We start from the raw sequence: 20,679 nt of genomic DNA, 5'->3' as shown, positions 1-20,679 counted from the left end.
TGAAAATCACTGACAAATATTTAGCAATTTGATAATAATTTTGCAGTAAGATGGTCTGTTAATTTTAATGAAAGGAAATAAAATCAAACACTCCCCGCCCCCCAACCTCTGTATGCTGTTGCCTTGGCTATCTCAAACAGAAACGGAAACTTCTGAATCCAGGAACTCCCCTTTCCCAGATGGGGAATTCCCGGATTCAGAAGCTTCAGTTTCTGTTTGAGGTAAACTGCCAAACTAACTGTCCAGTCCAGTAGTCTGTCTCTTCATCTGGCTGGCTGCAGTGCAACTGCTGTGATTGAACTCAGTGAGTACAGTGATTCAAGACAAAATATTTCATCATTAGCTAAGATGGAAGACCACTTGACCGAATTCATGGCTATTTTGACAAGTTTCAAGAAGATGGCAGAGAGCCTTAGATGCAGAAATTGTAAAGAAAAAGTAAGTGGGAAGGCAGATTGTATGAGCGAATATTTTGCAAAGTACAGTGGAAAAAACAGAGAGACTCTGGAACGGCTGACTTTGGCTAAACATACATGAGTATTAGAATCAGACTCTGAGGATGAAGGTACTGATAATACTGCATTGTCATTGCCAAGTACATCAAAAGGAAGCCATATACAGCTCAGCCAAAGACAAGGAGGAGGAAGTATCACAGTTTTTCAACCACAAATGGCTATGTTTATAACAAAAACATCTCCAGTATTGAAACAAAATGTAGACTTGAAAATTGCAGATTTTTTATGAGTGTAATATTCCCTCTTCTGTTATTTAGCATCCAATTTTTCAATCAATTATCAGCTGCCTAAGGCCAAGCTACGAAGCTCCCTGTCAAAAGAAGGTACTAGATGAACTGTTAGATATAGTTACTAATGGCTTAAAGGTGGAAGCACACAAATTACATGGAAAAGCAGTTACATTAATACAAGATGGCTGGAGAAATGTGCACAATGACTCAGTGATAGCTAACTTTGGCTTCTGTGTTGGTGGTTGATACTGGAAGCAATAAGAAGACTGGAAAGTACTCTGCTACATTGGCAAGAGAAGCCAAGGCATTAGCAAATGAACTGTACCATTGTGTAAAGAGCTACCTGAGAGACGATGAGAAAAAGATGTAAAATATGAGAAGTGATTTGGAACAAGAGGATGACACGTTGGTTAAGTATGGATTCACATCACATTGGCTAAATCTACTTGGACAAGACCTTTGATGAAACATGTTGTAGATTTACAAAAGCATTTTCGTAATTGTCATCAGCCTGAAGTCTGGTTAAAAGAATGCCAAGTTCTGTAAAACCCCAAATCCCTGGTGTTACACAATGGAACAGTCAAATAACATGCCTGGAAACATATGTTTAAAAACTGTCCTCATTATCTCAGGATTCTGACTAACCATGAGGCAGAACTGAAGATAGAGTTATCAGTATAATTAATAATTAGGGCCATGCCAAATTCCTCCTCCATTTTGGTCAATTTCATGGTCATAGGATTTTAAAAATAGTAAGTTTCATGATTTCAGATATTTTAATATGAAATTTCACAGTGTTGTGACTGTAGGGGTCCTGACCCAAACAGAGGCTTGGGGGGAGGGATCACAAGACTATTGTAGGGGGATTGGGGGATTGTCTCCTGCACTCCTGTGCTACTGCTGGTGGCAGCACTGCCTTCAGAGATGGGCAGCTGGAGAGCGGCAGCTGCTGGCCCTGAGCCCAGCACTGAAGGCAGAGCCACCGCCAGCAGCAGCGCAGAAGTAAAGATGGCCTGGTGTGGTATTGCCACCCTCACTTCTGTGCTGCCGCCTTCAGAGCTGGGCTGCTTCTCTCCAGTGACCCAGCTCTGAAGGCAGCACAGAAGTAAGGATAGCAACACCACGACCCCACCTACAATAAGCTTGCGAACCCCCCACTGCCTCTTTTTGAGTCAAGACCCCAGTTTGAGAAATGCTGGTCTCCCCCGTGAAATCTGTGTAGTATAGGGTAAAAGTACACAAAAGACCAGATTTCGCAGGGGGGATCAGATTTCAGTCTGTGATGCATTTTTCACAGCCATGGATTTGGTTGGGCCCTATTAATAATCAAGGGATTTACCAAGAAGCAAATAACTTGATCAGACAATTAAAATTAGTTGCTGTGAAATGGCATGCACACCAAAGGGACACATTAACAATTGTTGTAGAATGAAAACAATGGTTGCATTTGCTGATAAATAAAGATCTTGCACCACACAAAGGAAAAGTACACAAGAGATTTTATGAGGCAATTACTCCTGTACAAATGTTGGCCAACCTTCTTCATCCAAAATACCCAGGAAAGAAATTTGTCATCTGAACAAAAAGAAATTGCAAGACCGTGGTTGCTGAGTAAAATCCTGACTTCTCTCATATTTAGCTTGATTTAAAGTAGAAGAATTGCTGTATCCAAAATCATTGTTTTCATCTGCTATCAAGGAAAAATTTCCCCTTTAACATGGTGGAAACATTTGTAGAATGATGATATTCTGTCTGACTTGAGGTACAATTGCATCAGTGTCCAGCAAGTTCAGCAAGCACAGAACTAATCTTTTCAAACTTTGGATAATCCACCCAGAACTGATGAATAGGCTTGGTCTATCCATTACATCAAAGTTGATCTTCTGTTACACAATTTTGAATGGCCAAGTGGACCTAGACTGGTAGTGTGCAATTCTGCATGCTTCTGATTGCTTACTGCTTCAAGCCTCAAAGTCTCGATTGTTGTTGTTTACATATAACCAAATGTTTTGACTCTTATTTGTAAAATATTGAAAACTGAAATAAGTCCTGACATATATAACTTCCTTGAAAAAATACTGAACCAAAATGTATACAGATATTTAGACAGTCAGTATTATTATAACATATATCATTGTTATGCTCACTGCAGTTTTACTTTTTATTTGTAAATTAATCTCCTAGTGCTTTATGTAATCACAATTTAAATATGTAAATAAAACTATGTGTAATGTGGTAGCAATATAGTGCATCAATGACACAATTTTTAAAATAGAAAATGTCTTAAACTGGGACTAACTAGTTTTTCCTGAGTTAGTGAAAACCATGATCTAACCTGCTAAAAACATCTCTGGTAAATACCTTGCTGTCCCTGCGTTTAGTGCCTCTCTGTACAATCCCTTGTGTAAAATGTGTGCTATGTTTTGATCAAAGTTTTCCTTGTATAAATCTTACCCATTAATTTGATTTAATTTCTGCTGTTTCCATTTTAGCAATCTAGGTCTGTCCCCTCTCAATTTAAGGAAAAAAAGTTATTCCTATTCTGTATTATGCCATAGTGGTAAGTAATTCTATTATAACCCCCTTTTTTTCTTTTTAAAATGAAAAGTGAAGGTAGCCTACTTGAGTCTAGTTAATTCCCTAATTTTATAGTTTATTTCAGTGACACTTGCTTACGTAGTCTTTTGTATAGATAATGTGTCACCATATTCATAACAGCCTTCCAAAATTGTCATGAAAGTTGGACATAATCAGGCACAAAATTTGCTTCTTGTGCGAAATGGTCTTATGGTCAAAGTACTGGACTTGGACTCAGAAGATCTGAGTTCAAATTTCACTTTTGCCACAGATTTCCAGTGTAATCTTGGGCAGCTTACTTTATCTATCTGTGGTTTAGTTCGCCCTCTATAAAATGGGAATAACAGTATTTCCTTTGTCTTGTTGATAGATATTATAAACTCTTTGGGGCAGGGACTATCTCTTACTATGTGTTTATACAGGGCCAGGTGCTACTGTAATACAAGTAATAACAATCCCACACCCTTAAAATGATAAATGAAAAAGCTATATTTTAATGCCTGTCTTAAAAACAAAACAAAGAATTCCAACAAATAAAATCTGTTAACCCAAGGTGATTGGGTAAGTAGAATTTTAATGAGCTAAATTACAGAATATATATACAGTGTTCTAAATCTCAAATTAGAGTGCTTTTTTGGAAATAGAAAAATAATATATTAATACTTGTACATAAGCCTCTGTGCATAACCTATTTGTATTTTAGCCTCACATGACAGATTACTTTGCTAAATTCCATAAGATTAAAGTTGTTCAATATCATATATATTTCATAATTATGAATTGGATCCTAAATGCTCATAGCTTTTTAACATGTAGTTAATAATGCCTGATAAGGGTTCTGTGGAGTACAGCAGGTCCATTTTACAGAGGGCTTAACTGAGTCAGAGAAGGCATAACCTAAAGGGAAATTGGTGGAGTAGGGAGTAAATCCCAGACATTGTGACTCCCATGTCTCTAATTAATAGCCTGATTTTGCAACCCTTATTTTAGTAGTGCTCTGCATGAGTTAAGGTTATAGAATCATGCGCTTAACTCAGAGATCGTCAAACTACGGCCCACAGGCCACATCCAGCCAGTCAGACCATTTAATCTGGTCCTCAGCTCCCGCCAGGGAGCGGGGTTGGGGGGTTGCCCCACTCCGGCGCTCCAGCCGGGGAGTGGGGTCAGGGGCTTACCTCACTCCACATGGCTCCCAGGGAGCAGCTGGCATGAGCATGGACAGGCAGCTCTGCACACTGCCCTGTCCGCAGGCACTCAGCCAATAGGAGCTGCAGGGGTGGCGCCTGAAGACAGGGCAGCGCGTAGAGCCACCTGGCTGTGCCTCGGAGCTGGAGGGCGGACATGCTTCCGGGAGCTGCTTGCAGTAAGCACCGCCTGCGCCCCCCCCACACACACACACCGTGCCCCAACCCCCTGCCACAGCCCTGATCCCCCCCCACCCTCCAAACCCCTCGATCCCAGCCCAGAGCCCCCTCTTATACTCCAAGCCCCTCATCCCCAGCCCCACCCCAGAGTCTGTACTCTCCCCATTCCCCAACAGCTTGCCCCATCCCTGATCCTCCTCATGCCCTCTGAACCCATTGGTTTGAGCCCAGAGCATCCTTCTGCACTCTAAACCCCTCATCCCTGGCCCCACCCCAGAGCCTGCACCCCCAGCCGGAGCCCTCTCACCCCTCCCCCATACCCCAACCTCCTGACCCAGCCCTGATTCCGCTCCTGCCCTCCGAACCCCTCGGTCCCAGCCTGGAGCCCCCCTCCACAACCCAAACCCCTCATCCCCAGCCCCACCCCAGAGCCCTCACTTCTCCCCCCGCATCCCAACCCGGAGCCCCCCTTCACACCCCAAACCCCTCACCCCCCCAGCCAGAGTCCTCACCCCTTCCCACACCCCATCCCCAATTTCGTGAGCATTCCTGGCCCAGCATAAAATTTCCATACCCTGATGTGGTCCTCAGGCCAAAAAGTTTGCCCACCCCTGCCTTAACTATTATTAAGTCACCCATGTGTGTAAGTATATGTAGGGTGATTTATGCACCATAGATTAATGGTTTCTTTATACATTTTAAATTTTTTTTGCAAAAAAACAAATTAATTGATAGAAAAATATGTGTTATGCTCAGGATTCTAATCTGTTTTGTTTTGGTTTTTTTGGTAATACCTTATTTCATGATTCTTTACTGTACTTCATTTCTTGACACCTCACAGGGGAAACAAAATTACAAGTAATGTGTTAAGTTGAATGGGCTAGAAAATAATTCATTTTGGTAGTGCTTTTCTATGTGTTAGTGATCCAAAAATCCTCAGAACTAAAAGCAGAAATATCAAAATATCTATGGGGGAGAGGAGAAGAACATTGTTTGGCACTACTCTTGCTCCTTTCTTTCTTGGTCACTTTTGAAGCTGGCGGAGAAGTTGAGTGCAACTTTGTACTCCTGTGGGTGGATTACTTTTCCCACTCTGCTGCTAATGCCATTGGAAAGTGTTCTTGTATAGGAAAATAGTACTTTTGAACTTGTTTTTATAAACCAGTGTTGATCTCAACAAAGATAAAAGGACTAATCTCATTTTAAATCAACATTTGTGATGGATAAACAAGAATAAAGGTTGTTCTGAGCTGCTAATGTATTCATAATGAAGTTACCCATTGGATGAATTAGTATATTAAAAATACTCAAATTATCATGATTTTAGTATCATAGGATGAACGTGGCATGTTAGTTAAGGAAACTAGTTAAGGAAATCTTTGCATTTGACTGTTTGTGGGTGGGGAATGACATTCTGTTGTATTCTGACACACAGTAACTTAGATCACATTGACATCACATCAGAACAATGTTTTATAGCCTCTGCCAATTTAAAAATCAAATTGATGTTAGATCTGTATAGAACAACATATTTGACTGACAGGAAAGGTAGTTATATATGGATGTGATGTTCAATCCATGTATAATAAGGTTTTTGACTGACAGTTTAACAGTGGGACAATTTCTATCCCTTAGATTCCAAATGATTATTATTGTCATACAAAAAACACTTTCCCACTAACTCTGTATAGAGAACATGTATACTTTTTTGTGCAATAGCATTGAGTCTTTTGAAGTCTCAGGTGGTGACAATTAATGAAGGCACTATCAGATAATTGTAATCAATGTCAAGGATTGCTATTGTGGTGTGTCGTGATGTGGAAGCCATTGGGTGCGTAACTCCCAGTGGCCGATCGGCACAAGTCTTTGACATATTCTGCACGCTGGATGAAATGTCTTTGGAGAAGTGACGGAAATATTGCTTAACTTGAAGGCTTTTTATAATCTCTTTTCAGTTTTGCAGTTCTCTACATCACTATCAAATGCAGTTTTAATCTGAAAAATAACTATCTACAAATGACAGGTTTCAGAGTAACAGCCGTGTTAGTCTGTATTCGCAAAAAGAAAAGGAGTACTTGTGGCACCTTAGAGACTAACTAATTTATTTAAGCATAAGCTTTCGTGAGCTACAGCTCACTTCATCGGATGCATACTGTGGAAAGTGTAGAAGATCTTTTTATATACACACAAAGCATGAAAAAATACCTCCTCCCACCTCACTCTCCTGCTGGTAATAGCTTAGCTAAAGTGATCACTCTCCTTACAATGTGTATGATAATCAAGGTGGGCCATTTGCAGCACAAATCCAGGGTCTGACAAGAACATCTTGGGGGAGGGGGATAGGAAAAAACAAGGGGAAATAGGTTACCTTGCATAATGACTTAGCCACTCCCAGTCTCTATTCAAGCCTAAGTTAACTGTATCAAATTTGCAAATGAATTCCAATTCAACAGTTTCTTGCTGGAGTCTGGATTTGAAGTTTTTTTGTTGTAATATCACAACTTTCATGTCTGTAATCGCGTGACCAGAGAGATTGAAGTGTTCTCCGACTGGTTTATGAATGTTATAATTCTTGACATCTGATTTGTGGCCATTTATTCTTTTACGTAGAGACTGTCCAGTTTGACCAATGTACATGGCAGAGGGGCATTGCTGGCACATGATGGCATATATCACATTAGTAGATGTGCAGGTGAATGAGCCTCTGATAGTGTGGCTGATGTTATTAGGCCCTGTGATGGTGTCCCCTGAATATATATGTGGGCACAGTTGGCAACAGGCTTTTTTGCAAGGATAGGTTCCTGGGTTAGTGGTTCTGTTGTGTGGTATGTGGTTGCTGGTGAGAATTTGCTTCAGGTTGTGGGGCTTTCTGTAGGCAAGGACTGACCTGTCTCCCAAGATTTGTGAGAGTGTTGGGTCATCCTTCAGGATAGGTTGTAGATCCTTAATAATGCGTTGGAGGGGTTTTAGTTGGGGGCTGCAGGTGACGGCTAGTGGCGTTCTGTTATTTTCTTTGTTAGGCCTGTCCCGTAGTAGGAGACTTCTAGGAACTCTTCTGGCTCTATCAATCTGTTTCTTCACTTCCGCAGGGGGGTATTGTAGTTGTAAGAATGCTTGATAGAGATCTTGTAGGTGTTTGTCTCTGTCTGAGGGGTTGGAGCATCAGCCACACTATCAGAGGCTCGTTCACCTGCACATCCACCAATGTGATATATGCCATCATGTGCCAGCAATGCCCCTCTGCCATGTACATTGGTCAAACTGGACAGTCTCTACGTAAAAGAATAAATGGCCACAAATCAGATGTCAAGAATTATAACATTCATAAACCAGTCGGAGAACACTTCAATCTCTCTGGTCACGCGATTACAGACATGAAAGTTGTGATATTACAACAAAAAAACTTCAAATCCAGACTCCAGCAAGAAACTGTTGAATTGGAATTCATTTGCAAATTTGATACAGTTAACTTAGGCTTGAATAGAGACTGGGAGTGGCTAAGTCATTATGCAAGGTAACCTATTTCCCCTTGTTTTTTCCTATCCCCCTCCCCCAAGATGTTCTTGTCAGACCCTGGATTTGTGCTGCAAATGGCCCACCTTGATTATCATACACATTGTAAGGAGAGTGATCACTTTAGCTAAGCTATTACCAGCAGGAGAGTGAGGTGGGAGGAGGTATTTTTTCATGCTTTGTGTGTATATAAAAAGATCTTCTACACTTTCCACAGTATGCATCCGATGAAGTGAGCTGTAGCTCATGAAAGCTTATGCTCAAATAAATTGGTTAGTCTCTAAGGTGCCACAAGTACTCCTTTTCTATCTACAAATGGTACCTCTTAATCCAACAGATGCACTCTCTGTATGTTAGGTCCAACAATTCTGATTTCCACATTCTGAAGCCTAAGGTTGTTCAAGGAAAGGATAGTTGGGGATGTGAAAGGTATTTAGTTATTTGGTTTACCTTTCTCTTTTTTTTCGTTTCCTTAGTAAACTTCTCATCCCTAGGCCTTTCATTCTTAAGTTCTTACTGCTTGTATCCTGACAGGTTCCTTACAGGATGGGGACTTTATCCTGTGAAGCGCTGACTGAAAAAAACTTGGTAGTAATGGTGGATAATCAGATGAACATGAGTTCCCAGTGTAACGTGGTCAAAAGGGTGAATGCGATCCTGGATGTGTAAACAGGTGACTCTTGGGTAGGAGTAGGTAGGTTATATGACCTCTGTATTTGGCCCTGGTGAAACTGCTACTGGAATATTGTTTCAACTTCTGGTGTGCACAGTTCAAGAAGGGTATGAATAAATTGGAGAGGGTTCAAAGAAGAGCCAGGAGAATAATTAAAGGATTGGAAACGATGCTTTATAGCGGTAGACTGCAAGAGTACAATCTGTATAGCTTAACCTGGGGGTTAAGGGGTGACTTATTCATAGTCCATAAGTACTTATATGGAGAACAAAACTTTGATAATAAAAGGCTCCTCAGTCTAGCGGGCAAAGGTAAAACAAGACCCAATGGCTGGAAGTTGAAGCTAGACAAATTCCTACTAGAAATAAGGAGCAAATTTTTAACAATGAGGGGAATCATTGGTACAATTTACCAAGAACTGTGATAGATTCTATATCACAGAGAACTTTTAAATCAAGCTTGGATCTTTTTCTAAAAGATATGCTCTTGCTGAAACAGGAGTTAATTCATGGCAGTTTTCTATAGCCTGCGTTATACAGGAGGTCAGACTAGCTGATCACAATTTTTCTGTTTATTCTTAGTAAATAAGAGCTCTGTGTTTGACTGAAGAGGTTGTTGGAGGAGTTGGAACTGTCGTTTTTCCTCAGTAGAATCATTGTGATGTAGAATCCCAGAGAGAAAAGGGTCTAATCATGATATTGTTGATCGTTTAGTAGTGAAGAAGGTGTAGAAAGAAGATCAATTTTCCCAGGTAGGGGAGAAGCTGTTAGTCACTAATTGTCTTTAGATTTTTGTGTGTAGCTGTACAAACTGGGAGACGATTAGGACTAGAGCCTGTTTTAACACTATTGTTTTGAAAGAATACATTTTTACTGGCTTTTATGAAAAATACAGTTCCTTGTTGAATTACAGGTTGATAAGGAAATTCACTCAACTAATCTGTCTGTTTGTGAGCCTCACGCTTCTAGGTAGGTGATGTTTTAGAAGCATCTGAAAGCATGAAGTGAAGTGAACTACTCAGAAAATATTTTAGTTCAACAGAAAATAATAATTCAAACCCATATTATATAGATTTTTATTTAATTTCTTAGCTTTTAAAAAAAGCAAACTGAAAAAAACAAATTCCATCATGTAGAACAATATTAACTCCCACGTGATTCATCAGCAAGGTTTGAAACTTTAGATTCACAGCACAAACCTCTGCCACTTCAGTTACTCCTATTAACACCTGTCCTTTCTGCAGCGATTGGGACACATCTACATAGAATGTACCAGGTTGCAACCCCTTTTTTGACTCCTTCAGAACCTCTTACTGGCTGCACTTCTCCTCACACCTCCTGATTTCCGCACACACCCCATCCTTGGCCCTACAAAGTTGTGAGACCTCCTCATCAGCCTTCTCCTGGCATTGGCCAAGATGGCCAACCATCACACAAACAGGAAGAAGCTGGATAGGGAGGTGGTACTCTGGGGCTGTGGGACCTATTTCAATTGCCTTGTTCAATCAAGTCTCCTTGCAGAGTTCGCCTTGGCAGTGTCCACTGACTCCTTAGATGCCTTTAAGGAGCAGTGAGTGCTGTGGGGGGTTCTGTGCACGGTTTCTGCTTCCAGTTCCCTAATTTTCACTCTATGACCTTCGTTCCTATCCCAGTTTTTTATTTTTGTCTTCAGTATCCACTTGGGAAAACCACGTACTGGGTCCACCTCTCCCCTGCAGTTAAGGGGGAGGGTTTTTAGCTATGGGCAGGCTTAGGCCTGCCATATCCCGGCAACCACAATACATTCTCTATTAACGTATAGAAGCACTAGATTGTCATCTTGTATGTGAGCCAGCCACTAGACACTCCGGTCTATCTTGCCATCCAGACAAGCTGGTTTATGTGATAAATGGTCACTTACACCAAAAACAACAAAATAATCAGTGCCAGGAGACCAGTCACTCCCCCAGGTCAATTTGCATCCTAGATCTCACACCAAAGACAATGCTGGTAGCCAATAGTATAGTAAACTAATTAAAGGTTTATTAGCTAAGAAAAAGAAATGAGAGCTATTGAGAGGTTAAAGCAGGTAAAAATATATGTACAAGTGAATCACACTATGTAATTTCAAAAGGTACCAGAGATGTAGTAATCTGCCAGTTTCCCAAAAGTCTTTTAGGGCTACCCAGTGTAACTCTGGGAATCTCTGTCTTCTCATGCAGTTATTCTGCCCTGTTAGAATCCAAACAGTCCAAACAGGATTTTTCCTTGTGTCCATATGTATAGCTTTTTCTCACAGAAACCAAGCTGACAGGATGCCCCCCAAGTGGGTACCTTCTCTCCTGATGAGGAGAGAGGAATGCATTTAGAGAATTTGATCTTTGCTCTCACACACAATGACCATTTGGCTTTCCATGCACAGGAATTAGCACTTTCCTGTTATAAGCCTTGTGTAACGCAAATTAAGAACTTTCTCATTTGACGGTTTACTTAGTTACAGGGGTAAATACAATGCTAATGTTTGCTATTTCATTATAACAGGGTACAGATAAGAGAAAACAGTGAATGCAACATCCCATCAGTTTTTCCTGAAATTTAAACACTAAACACATTTTAATATATTTTTAACATCTACTTTGAATTATACTAACACAAAAGTGAGCTGGGTCTGGTGTCCAGCTGTGAGTTAGCCAGTTCTTAGTTGATGCCTTCAACCTTTGCCAGAGATGGCACTTGGCTTACCTGCTTCTCACCTAGTAACACAGTAGTCCCTCAGCTGCCAGGAGGAGCAATAGCAGGAAAAGTCATGTTCAGCCCCTGCAGCCCTGGGCTGGAGCATGCCCAGTAGAGATGGAATTTCAGAGAATTTTGCTGCCTAACTCTAACAAGTGTGTACTGAACATATGCAAACTGAGATTTGCAGAGGTTCATAACTTGGCAAAAGGTACATTTCTGACTCCAGGAGTGAAATGCCATACCCCTGCTCCAAAGCATGGGGGGCTATAGAGCTTCTCTATGGTGAAATGATTGTACAATTTTTTTAACATGGGCAAAACAACACATTTTTCTTTACCATCTCTCTCAAAAACAGCTGAATCATTTTTGCTGAAATTAAAAATTACTAAATAACCTGAAGCAGACACATGGCATGGAAAATTTTAGCTCAAATAGTTAAAGCTTGGCAAAGTTTTATAAGCAACTGAAAATAGGGTCTTATAATGGGAAATACTGGGCAACCTCAACTATAAGTGATGGTACCTCCATCACTTATAAAGGTTTGTGAGGAAAAAACGAACATATATACTTTATGTTGTATATGCTCCCTGACTTTTTTCCTTCCCTTTCTGGAGAGGAGAGGTCTTTAGGGGAGAGGTTTCCTATGTCAGAATAAAAAGGGAGCTGATTCCAGTGTTTCTTAGAAAATAAGATTTAATTTTGCAGGGAGGAGTAATGAAAATAGGTTAACAGGTTTCAGTATTTATATTAATTAATTTCTTTAACTGTTTCTGTTGGTAAAACTGTAAGGCTTACCTCTTAACTCTGTACTCTGATTATCAGTGAAACCTCTCTTCCATCACCACTTGAGAGACAGAAAAGGAAAATCACTTTACAGTGACACTTGGGGAGGAATGGAGATGTGTCGGTCTTAATGTGTAAAGCATTAGACTCCAATTTGGCCATAAAATAAGCAAAAAAAAGTTAATTTAAAACAAAACTACATGCCTACCAAATCTTGGCTCTTATCTAAGACAGTCAAAATTAGACTGATTTTTTTTTCCTTTGAACTAAAAGGGAAAGAATTTTTTTCCATCACAGTTTTTATTCTCAGGCGAGACAAGTGTCTGTAGGAAGTAAGTTGACAAACATCCATTGCCATGGAAATATTAGAAAATAGTATATTTAGTCAAATATTTGTAAGGTATAATTTGTTTTAATTTAATAATTATTTTCACAATCTTTTTATAGTTAGGCACAGATTCTCAACCTAGAGGCTTACAAACAGGTTTTAGGAGGTTGAATCACCCTCCTTTCTTTATGGCTAGATGGAAGGAGTGTCCTAAACCTTTTTTCTGTTCTTACTTGAGGTCTTGTTACATAGAAGGTAGAGAACCATTGCACTAGAGAAGTGGCTCCAAAATGGAACATCGAGCTAATCTACCCAGTCGACCTCCTGCAGTAGAGTTTTCTTCGAAGGAAATTGAGGTTGAAGAAACTATTAATGGTGTATTCTAGAATCTTAAGTAAAGACCAGCTGAATGTTACTCATCTGTGCTGCATTTGTTGCTGTTATTTATTTAGGTATTATTTGTTACCATAGTGCTTGGGAAGGAACGGACAAGGACTCCATTGTGCTAGCTGCTGTACATACATAGAATAAAAAGAATAAAAAATATGGTCCCTTCCCTGAAGAGCTTACAATCTAAATTTAAGACAAGAGACAACAGATGGCTACAGACCAAAAAAAGTGGAATATAAGGAAACAGTGAGACAACATACATTAACATGATAGGTCGTGGTGTCAGCACACCAGTAGTCTAACCATTGTTAATACCATACATTTTTTTTGTATGTATCATGGCAAAGGAGAGATTTGAAGGAGGATAATGAGGTAGTTTTGCAGATGTTTACAGAGAGCTCCTCCCATGACAGGGAGCATGGGAGAAAGCATCAAGGTATTAGGTTGAAAATTTAATAAGTGGGCGATGGAGGCTATATTGGCTAGTCAGAGGCAAAGGTTGACATTTTGATAGTGAATGATAGCAGATAGGCTGTGAAAGGCCTTGAAGGTGAAGACAGATGGCTTATGTTTGATGTGATAGAGAAGAGGGGAGTCAGTGGAGGAATTCAAAGAGAGCAGTGATGTGGTCAAAGAGAGAAGCTAGAGAGTGATCTTTGCATTCCAAATAGATATGATCTGGGCACAGTTGTAGTTGTCAAGACTAGTGAAAAGGACAATGAGATGTGAGATGATGAGAGCCTGGATGAGAGTTTGAACTGTGTGGATGGATAGGAAAGGCTGTATTTTAGAGATTTTATGCTGAAAAAGTTGGCAATATTTAGACATAGCCTGCATGTGAGCACTAAGAGAAAGGTGCAAGTCAAAGATGACCTCCAGGTGACTGGCCTAAGTGACAGATAGGATCGTGGTGTTGTCCACAGTGATTGAGAAAGGAGGTGAGGGGAGAGCTGGGTGTGGGAGGAAAATTAACATATGTAAAGCAGAGCTCTTAAGCTTTAGCTGATGGTTAGACATCAATGAGCAGATGTTGGGGGGGAGTAGGGGCAAGATTTTAGTTTGGACAGAAGGAAATAGGTCTGTGAGTCACCAGTACAGAGGTGGCAGTTGAATTTGTGTTTGTGGATGAGATTGTCTGAGGATAAGGTGTTAGAGAGAGGAGAGAAGGGACCAAGGACAGAGTCCTCTGAACTGATCACAGAATTAAAAATTAATGATAGCTTAGGTACAAGTGATTATGATTTGATTACATTTATATGTGCAAACAGAGTAAAGTAATACTCCTACTAGGTGCTTTAAAAGGGCCAGTTTCACAAAAATCAAAAGAATTATAAGCCAAATCAACTAGGAGGACGAATTTAATCAGAAAAATGTGAATGATAATTGGGAATTGTTTAAGAACATTTTACCCAAAAAGCCACCATCGAGGAAGAAGGCAATATTGGTTAAAAAACAGGCCAAGTTTAGAGGGGAAGTGAAGGCACTTCATTTGGATGAAGTGAGCTGTAGCTCACGAAAGCCTATGCTCAAATAAATTGGTTAGTCTCTAAGGTGCCACAAGTACTCCTTTTCTTTTTACTAATGTTAGATATTTTTAAATCAGCAGGTCTGGATAACATACATCCAAGTGCTGGCTGAGTAGCCTATTGAAACATTAATGTTTACTTTTAAGAAGTCTTGGAACACTAGGAAAGTTCCAGAATATTGGAAGAAAGCTAATGTTGTGCCAATATTTAAAAAGGGTAAATGGGAAGCCCTGGGTAATTATAGGCCTTTCAGTCTGAGATCAATCTGGGCAAGATTACAGTGCGGCTGATATGGTACTTGATTTATAAAAAATTAAAGGAGGGTAGTATAATTAATACCAATCAACATGGGTTTATGAAAAATAGATTCGATCATACTAACTAACATACATACATAATACCTTTTTTTGATGAGACTACAAGTTTGGTTGATAAAGGCAATAATGTTGATGTAATAAGCTTAGACTAAGGCATTTGATTTGGTACCACACAACATTTTGATTAAAAAAACTAGAACAATATAAAACGAACATAGCATCTATTAAATGTCTTAAAAGATGTCTAACTTATAGGTCTCAAAATATAATTGTAAATGGGGAATTATCATTGAGCAGGTGTGTTTCCAGTGGGGTCCCTCCACGATCGGTTCTTGGTCCTATGCTATTTAGCATTTTTGTCAATGACTTAGGAGATAACATAAAATCATCACTGATAAAGTATTCAGATGACACAGTAATTGGGGGTGAGTAATAAATAATGAAGAAGATTACTGATTCAGAATGATCTGGTTCACTTGGAAAACTGCGTGCAAACAAACAATATATGTTAAGATGGTTCAGTGTAAATGCATACATCTAGGAACAAAGAATACACCATACTTACAGGATGGGGGACTTTATCCTGGGAAACAGTGACTGAAAAAGATTTTGTGGTGGATAGTCAGCTGAACCAGAACTTCTAGAGCGACACTGTGGCCAGAAGGGCTAATGCAATCTTTGAATGCATAAATGGGAGTGTCAAGCAGGAGTAGAGAGGTTATTTTACCTCTGTATTTGGCACTGGTTTGACCGCTGCTGGAATTCTGTGTCCTGTCTTGGTGTGCCCAGTTCAAGAAGGATATTCCTAAATTGGAGAGGGTTCAAAGAAGAGCCAGGAGAATGTATAAAGGATTAGAAAACATGCCTTAAAGTGATAGACTCATAGAGCTCCAACTATTTAGCTTAATAAAGAGCAGTTTAAGGGGTGACTTGATTACAGTCTATAAGTACCTTCCCAAAGAACAAATATTTAATAATGGACTCTGTAGTCTTGTCTAGCAAAGAAAGTTATAACATGATCCAAAGGCTGGAAGTTGAAGCTAGACAAATGTAAACTAGTAAGAGAGTGTTAATTTTTATCTGTGAGGGTAATTCACCATTGGAACAGTTTACCAAGGGTCATGTTTTAGGAATTATTTTGGGGAAGATCTGTTTTAGGAATTATTTTGGGGAAGTTCGATGGCTTGTGTTATTCAGGAGGTCAGAGGAGGTGATCAAAATGGTCATTTCTGGCCCTGGCATCCATGAATCTATAGAAGCAGCAGAAACAGGAGAAAAGAAGCCTAACACCCCCACCATAGTCTGATCCAGTGCAGGGAGCATGAGAGAAGAACAGGTTTTATAATAGAGGGCAACTGAAGAGGCAAAGTCAGACAAAGGTATCCAGGTCTCCCTGAGAGCCAGGACCTGTTAGGAATGAGATGAATAGGTTATAAATGGCTGTGATCTTTTTTTGAAATAGAGACAGCAAGAGAAGGGGAGCAGGGAGGAATGAAGAAGGGGAATGAGCGTAAGGTTAGGAATGGTGGCTTGAGAGTAGCAGTAGTGATGGCAGGGTTGGGTGTAGGAGGTGAGACCTGAAGGAGAGCCAGGATTGGGGCAAATGTTATCAGAGGTGAGGATGAGCCTGCGGATGTGGGACCTTGATTTGTGCTGTTGGAGGAGGGAGGAGATCAGGGTGGACAGGGGATAAGGAGCAAGTAGAGGCAGTGTGAACTGTAGAGGAGTATGTGTAACCATTAATGGGAGATGAATCCAATGGGGAAAGAGAGGCAGTAGGAGAAGGACAGATGTTATGGTGCAGAAGAGTGGTATCATGAGAGCCGTGCATGAGTGGCAGGTGCACAAGATTATAAAAAAAAACCCTTACAAACTAAACACACTCAAGGTCTGATGCATGGTTTCAGCCTGATGCTGAGTCCCTGCTTTCTGAGACTGGTCCCCTGCTATTGGCAGGACTCCCGGGTTGTAGACACCGCTGGTGGTGAGGTCTCTGGGCCAGGCTGTGATGCAGTTGCAACGATGGCTTGTGGCCCGGTGCTGAGTCTCTGTTATCTGGGAAGGATCCTCTGGCTATATGCACTACTCCCCAATTAGAAACAACGAGGAGTCCTTGTGGCACCTTAGAGACTAACAAATTTGTTTGGGTATAAGCTTTCGTGGGCTAGAACCCACCTCATCAGATGCATGGAGTGGAAAATACAGTAGCAGGTATAAATACACAGCACATGAAAAGATGGGAGTTGCCTTACCAAGTAGGAGGTCAGTCTAATGAGACAATTCAATTAACAGTAGGATACCAAGGGAGGAAAAATCACTTTTGTAGTGGTAATGAGAGTGGCCCATTTCAAACAGTTGACAAGAAGGTGTGAGTAATAGTAGGGGAAAATTAGTATGGGGAAATTAGGTTTTGTAATGACCCAACCACTCCCAGTCTTTATTCAGGCCTAATTTGATGATGTCCAGTTTGCAAATTAATTCCAGTTCTGCAGTTTCAAGTTGGAGTCTGTTTTTGAAGTTTTTTTGTTGAAGAATTGCCACTTTTAGGTCTGTTATTGAGTGACCAGGGAGATTGAAGTGTTCTCCTACTGGTTTTTGAATGTTATAATTCCTGATGTCAGATTGGTGTCCATTTATTCTTTTGCGTAGAGACTGTCTGGTTTGGTCAATGTACATGGCAGAGGGTCATTGCTGGCACATGATGGCATATATCACATTGGTAGATGTGCAGGTGAACGAGCCCCTGATGGTGTGGCTGATGTGGTTAGGTCCAATGATGGTGTCCCTTGAATAGATATGTGGACAGAGTTGGCGCTGGGGTTTGTTGCAGGGTTTGGTTCCTGGGTTGGTGTTTTTGTTGTGTGGTGTGTCGTTGCTGGTGGTTATTTGCTTCAGGTTGGGGAGCTGTCTGTAAGTGAGGACTGGCCTGTTTCCCAAGGTCTGTGAGAGTGAGGGATCGTCCTTCAGGATAGGGTGTACAGTCACCGTTATTAATTATTCTGCAACCTAAAGATCAAATGAATGTTACTCATCTATGCTGCAGTCTGTTATATGCTGGGACACTAATCCAGTCATTAATCACACACTTATTGGAGGGCATGCAATTTTTTTTATGGCTTTCCATGCAATTACCAGCCAGATCCAAATACGATGATTTCTTGGCATATGCCTTGGTCTGGGTATGTTTATGCTGCAGCTGAGACTGAGCCTCTCAGCTTGGGTAGACAGAGTTATGCTAGAGGAACTCAAGTAAGTGAGCTAAAAATAGCAGTGTGAATGTTGCGGCACTGGTAGAGGCTCAGAACAGCCACCCAAGCTCAAGCCTACCCTAGCTACTTGACCTTGGATCAATGGGCTAGCCTGAGCCTCTGTAGGTGCCACAATGTCAACAGAGCTATATTTAGTGTGCTGACATCAGCCTCCACTAGCATGTATGTCTACCTGAGCTGAGAGGTTTGCTCTGAGCTGCAGTATAGACATACCCTCTGAGGTTGTGGCAAGAGAGAAACATTGCAAATGGTTGCTTTGGGTGGTGGGCAGTGGTGAAGTTCTCCATTAACAAAATGGAAGGTGAGAAAACCTGATTTATCTTTATAAAATTATCTTCATTATTAATAAAATTATATTTGGATCGATGGTCATTTACTTTATGTGGAGCACAACGAGCAGAGAAAAGCAGAACCTTGCTCTCTCTGAGGGAAGTCTCCTTTGGTGAATCTACACAAAGGAGCATAGTTAGAATTTGTGTTATGTATGAGGTACTAAGCTTGACTTCAATCCCTATTTTAAAGAAACAGTTTACACCCTAATTTATGATTTGACAATATATATATTTTGGATCACGTAGTGATGTACCAAAAAGTATATGTTATTACAACATAAAACAAATTATTGCTAAAGCAAAGGCTGTGTGGACTAAAGATTGATGCATGAACCTTTTTTAGAAGTCTCTTGTACAGAAGTTCTTGATATTGCTTAAGAGTCCCATGAATAGTTTTTGTAATCTACATTAATTGATCACACGAACCAATACACTTTTTTAAATCAGACATGGATTAGTTTTGAGAATGAGTGGATGTTGGTCCCAAAGTGTTCATGAGAAAGGGAATTAAAAAGACACTTGAGGTCTAGTTTATTTTCTTACACAAGATTTTTTTGTATTTAGCAACTTATTAAAGGTGTGTTAATATATCATTCTTCTTAAAATAGATCTGTATTTGTTGCTTACTATTGTTACCTCAAGGGGAATAAAGCAACGCTTCAGAAAGGAAAACTTAGAAATGGTAGAGGGGAGATAAAAGGAAAGACTCTTTTCTCAGAAGGACAGACTCGACTCCCTTCCATATCTGTCGCCTGTGGATTTAGCTTACAATAAGGGTGTCCCTCCCTCCCTGTATGATGTAATAAAAATGAAGAAAAGACAAGGTAATATGGTGCAAACAAAGGTAAGTGATTAAGAGTAAAGGTAACTGGGAAAACGGCGGCGGGGGATGAAACACAAACTTAACTGTACAGTGGCGACTGGCTCTAGGAGCTTGAAGCTCAGACCAACAAAACCTCCCTTGGCATTCAGAAAAACAATAAATGAAACCTCAATACAGAAACCTTTCTTACGATTTAGACGCAGTGGACACTATGCACAGACGCGAGGCCCAGGACCTTCTACTCTCCAGCTAATTAGAAGCCTTTGAGGAGGACCGCTGTGGAGTCCCGACGACTGCTGGATTTCGTCGCAGGCAGGGAGACCCTCTGGGATTATGGACACCGGGAAAGCAGGACCCTCCACAGGTAAAATGGATTCAGTTTGCTGTGGCAGGGATAGTGATGACAGGCTGTTCCTTTCTCAACCTTGCTGCGGGATAAATGGTACTCTTCTCTCTAGCTTTGGAGAGTTGGGCAGACCTGACCGTGCATGTGCTGCCGCTGGAATGGGCACCACCGCACAGGCGCTGAGCAAGATCTTATATATTCTCTAAGGCGGGAAAAGTTTTGAGGGAATAGAATGCTGGGGGTTGGCTCTGGTGGGAAAAGCTGGTTCAGTCCGGTTTGAGCCAGAGAACTCCATTGTCTAAGTTGTAAAGAAGTTTGCTTACAAAGATGGAGTCCAGGGGTCATAGTTCATATACTCCATAGTAAATTCTATTGAAGCTAGTGATTTACTTACAGTTACTTCAGAAATACATTATTAAAATACCTAATTAAACATATTAAACAACACCAACATTTTTTTACTTTTTATACCTAACACTATGTGTTGGTAGTAATTAAATTTTTAAGGTTACATTCAGGTTTTTAGTTAAAAGGGACTTAAAGCTCTACTTTGTTAGGCATAAAAACAACCAATGATCATAGCCAAGTTACCCCACTGTTAGGGAGAAATTTAATATTTTGGAAATTTGCAAGGAAATATATTCAGCAATTTAAGAACACCAGAAAGCTAAAATAGTTACTTTTAAAACATTTATGGCTGGTGTCTAACATTTTTTCACAACCCTCTAATGCCTTCTTTTTAAATGTTGAAATTTATGGGAGAAGATTTAGTTTGACAAACTTTTTAAATTAATTTTTATTACCATTTTTCTTCAAAACTGATATTAATAGCATCATAAAAGCCAAAGAATACTAACTTGTTTTTCAGATACCTTCATCTAACATTTTAGATGTTAAAACTCTGGCATCTAAAATTTCAAATGTCTTTTCTTCTGAGAGAGGAATAAAAAGTGGAGCTGCTAACTACACTGCTAATTAT

General features: G+C 40.3%; 1 long non-coding RNA gene across 1 annotated transcript in view; it reads left to right on the top strand.

Moving 5' to 3' along the window:
* LOC140906590 (uncharacterized) overlaps positions 1 to 20,679 on the top strand; it is a 68,228-nt gene that overhangs the window by 10,227 nt on the left and 37,322 nt on the right. Inside the window, exon 2 of the long non-coding RNA XR_012157162.1 lies at positions 19,552 to 19,718. This is a non-coding gene — a long non-coding RNA (uncharacterized lncRNA). The remainder of the gene's footprint in view (positions 1 to 19,551; positions 19,719 to 20,679) is intronic.

The sequence above is a fragment of the Lepidochelys kempii genome, chromosome 2 (assembly GCF_965140265.1).
Source record: "Lepidochelys kempii isolate rLepKem1 chromosome 2, rLepKem1.hap2, whole genome shotgun sequence".
Taxonomy (NCBI): domain Eukaryota; kingdom Metazoa; phylum Chordata; order Testudines; family Cheloniidae; genus Lepidochelys; species Lepidochelys kempii.
Note: the sequence above shows the minus strand (reverse complement) of the source record. Positions and strands in the feature narration are given on the sequence as shown.